Source organism: Gekko japonicus, unplaced genomic scaffold (genome assembly GCF_001447785.1).
Source record: "Gekko japonicus isolate JY-2015 unplaced genomic scaffold, Gekko_japonicus_V1.1 scaffold995, whole genome shotgun sequence".
Taxonomy (NCBI): Eukaryota; Metazoa; Chordata; class Lepidosauria; order Squamata; family Gekkonidae; genus Gekko; species Gekko japonicus.
Window position 1 is genome coordinate 585,942 of NW_015173152.1, and position 3,791 is coordinate 589,732.

The 3,791-nt window shown below is 53.4% G+C and overlaps 1 protein-coding gene across 1 annotated transcript in view; it reads right to left on the reverse strand.

The window, feature by feature from the left end:
- LOC107119791 (branched-chain-amino-acid aminotransferase, cytosolic-like) overlaps nucleotides 1-3,791 on the reverse strand; it is a 93,356-nt gene that overhangs the window by 88,994 nt on the left and 571 nt on the right. The gene's annotated exons all lie outside the window — the stretch shown is intronic.

Consider the following 3,791-nt stretch of genomic DNA (forward strand, 5'->3'; position numbering starts at 1 on the left):
GGTTTCTGTCAAGAGTTCTCTCAGCCCCACCTACCTCACAGGGTGCCTGTTGTGGGGAGGGGAAGGGAGAGGAGTTAGTAAGCCGCTCTGAGACTTCTTCGGGTAGTGAAGGGCGGGGTATAAATCCAATCTCTTTTTCTTCTCCTCTTCTAAATCTCACTATCCATAACTGTTTTTATGCCCCTTTTGGGGGGGCAGTCTCATTTAATGTCAATAAAAAGAAAATCTGCACATTTCCCAATAAAACCGTGTAGGTGATATCTGTCCACCTCTTGCGGCTCTCAAACGTCTGACGTTTATTCTACGTGGCTCTTACACTGAGCAAGTTCGGCCAACCCCGCTCTTGGCTGATCCTGCACTGAGCAGGGGGTTGGATCAGATGGCCCGTAAGGCCCCTTCCGACTCTGTGATCCTGCAAAGAGATTCTGAAATCTCCAAGCCTGGAGGTTGGCAACGTTATTTATTTATAATTTCAATTTGTACCCCGCTCACCCCCGAAGGGCTCTGAGCGGCTTACACGGTGCATGGTGCAGAGACCTATGCAGAAACCCTAACTATGGCCACAGTAAGTCTGGGGGTGGGGGGGACCCTACCAGGTACCCTTCAGGCTCCGATTGTTCGTTATTTATCCGGCGAGTGAGCGACTTCTTCCAGCTCTCTCCGGTGTGGCTTCCGCGGTCTCCGCTGTTCTTTTCCGACTCTCTGGTGACGCCTCTCGGGGGCTGTTGGTTATGGGCCCTGGTGCGCAGCCGCGGTGAAACTGCACTATGTGAAATTGGCAAGCTGGCAAGCAGAATGGGCCCAGAAAGTGACGGCTGGCATCAGCGTGCCCTGCTGCCTCCTTCCAGGCCACCGACCCCCACGCTGCTGCCGGGGGCTCTCCTCGGTTGCCTGGTCCCAGAACCAGGTCTGGTCCACATGAAGCTGCCTTATACAGAATCACTGGTCCTTCAAAGTCAGTATTGTCTACTCAGACTGGCAGCAGCTCTCCAGGGCCTCAGGCAGAGATGCTAGGGATTGACCCAGGGACTTTCTGCATGCAAAGCAGAGGCTCTTTCACTAAGCCACAGCCAAGTGACATGCTCTGGCGCACCACACTGTTCAGCGCACGTGCCACTGCCGGGGTGCCTCCCCCTGTTATCGGGCCTGCAGACAGGGCCCCAATCACTGTTCCCTCTAAGCTGAGTTAGTGTGAGTTAGCTCACAGTCTTTTAGCCTCCAGCTCACACATTTCTGTCTTAGCTCAGGAAGGATGGCGCCAGAGCAAACTAATTGATGCAGTAGCCAAATCGCTTGCTCGCAACTTTAATGCCAGTAGCTCACAAAGTAGAATTTTTGCTCACAAGACTCCACCGCTTAGAGGGAACATTGGCCCCAATCCATTAAGGATTCCAAATTTGGGACCGGCAACTTTTCTCTGGGCCGTCTTCCTCTGGCTTGGGCAGCAGCGGGATGCAAAATTAGTTTCGGCGGGTGAAATCGTTGGGGTTTCCCCCCCCGCCCTGTCTCGGAGCTGAGCTGAGCAAAACAGAAAACGTTTTGAGCTCTGCCACAGATGTGTGGGAAGTAACTGCTCATGGGGGGGGGGGAGAAACGGATGGGGGAGGAGAATGCAAGTCCTGTGGAACATCAGGAGTCAGAGCTGGTTGCGAACACCTCCACTGGAGTCGTGCCCACCGGCTATCACTCAAAACTTCCTTTGACTGAATCAAACCATGGGTCCATCAAAATCAGTATCGTCTACTGGTATTACTACAACTTACTAGAATTGGCAGGTCACACACACACACCCCAGCCACTCCTTGGGGGGGGGGGCGTAGGGATGCCATTTTCAGGTTGGGAAACTCCTGGAAAGTTGGGCAAGGAGCCTGGGGAGGACAGGGACCTCGGTGGGGTGCCATGCCATAGAGTCCCACCCTCCAAAGAAGAGAAGAAGAAGAGAAGAAGAAATTGGGTTTATACCCCGCCCTTCACTCAGACTCTCAGAGAAGCTCACAAACTCCTTTCCCTTCCCCTCCCCACAACAGACACCCTGTGAGGTAGGTGGCGCTGAGAGAGCTCTCTCGAGAACTGAACATAAGAACATAAGAGACACCAATGTTGGATCAGGCCAAAGGCCCATCCAGTCCAACACTCTGTCACACAGTGGCCAAAAATACCAGGTGCCATCAGGAGGGTCCAGCAGTGGGGCCAGGACACCAGGAGCCCTCCCACTGTTGACCCCCCCCCCCAAGCACCAAGAAGACAGAGCCTCACTTGCCCCAGACCAAGAGTCCCTATCTATACCTTGTGGCTAATAGCCACTGATGGACCTCTGCTCTATATGCTTATCTAATTCCCTTTTGAAGCCGTCCATGCTTGTAGCCGCCACCACTTCCTGTGGCAGTGAATTCCATGTGTTAATCACTCTTTGGGTGAAGAAGTACTTCCTCTTATCCGTTCTAACCCGACCGCTCAGCAATTTCATGGAGTGCCCACGAGTTCTTGTATTGTGAGAAAGGGAGAAAAGTACCTCTTTCTCTACCTGCTCTATCCCACGCATACTCTTATAAATCTCAGTCCTGTCAATCAACTGCTCTTGGGAGGACAGCTCTGAGAGAACTTGTGACTGACCCAAAGTCACCCCAGCAGCTGCAAGTGGAAGCGTGGAGAATCAAACCCAGTTCTCCCGGATTAGAGTCCGTGCTCCTAACCAGTGTTCCCTCTAAGCTGAGTTAGTGTGAGCTAGCTCACAGTTTTTTAGCCTCCGGCTCACACATTTTCGCCTTAGCTCAGGAAGGAGGGCTCCAGAGCAGACTAATTTATGCAGTAGCCGAATCGCCCGCTCACAACTGTAATGCCAGGAGCTCACAGAGGAGAATTTTGCTCACGAGACTCCACAGCTTAGAGGGAACATTGCTCCTAACCATTACACCAAACAAAGCATCCATTTTCTCCAGGGAAACTGATCTCTGTAGTCTGGAGATGAACTGTAATTCTGGGGGACCCACATGGCGTGATCTGGTCCATGGGGTCGCGAAGAGTCGGACTTGACTGTGAGACTGAGCAACAACAACACAGATTCCACCCGGAGCCTGGCATCCCTTACTACTACTACTACTACTACTACTACTACTACTACTACTACTACTACGGCAATCCTCTGGCACCCGCCACGCTCCATTTTGCCAGGGGTACGAAGAGAGGCATCCGTGAGGCACGGTTCAGGTATGTGACTCCAGGGTGACCTTTTGACTGGCAGCGGATCCTCCTCGGTTCCAAACGACTCAGCACACTCCTGCCAACTCCATTAAAGGTAGCTCTCTGCAGGACCTTCTCTGGGAGCAGCTTTGCACTGGGAGAGAAGGTTTTACCCACCACCACCACCACCACCACCAAAGCCACACACACAATTGGGGAGGGGGAGTGTCTAAACGACCCCGGGATGCCTTGGGGGAGAAAGCCTTCCCCACCATCTCAGCCAGCAGCACAGGACACGTGCAAAGGAAACAGGATCTCGAACACATCTGTTAGAAAAAGTCTGGGTTGCCAAAAAAGGGAAGGGGGGGGGGCTAGTTGCAAGATCTCACGTCAGTACCGGGTGGTGGTGGGGGGCTGGACTGAAGTCATCTCTCCCATTAACTCCTCCAACCCCGCGTCGGCAGCCGCTGGATGCTCGCTGACCTGATTCGTAGCAGGGCCCCGTTTGAGTCGCAAGCGCGGAAGGTCTATAAATAAACGTGGGGGGCTCTCTCGGAAGCCAGCATATCGACGTCCCTCGCCCGCCCCCCCCCCCCCCCCATAAAAGAACT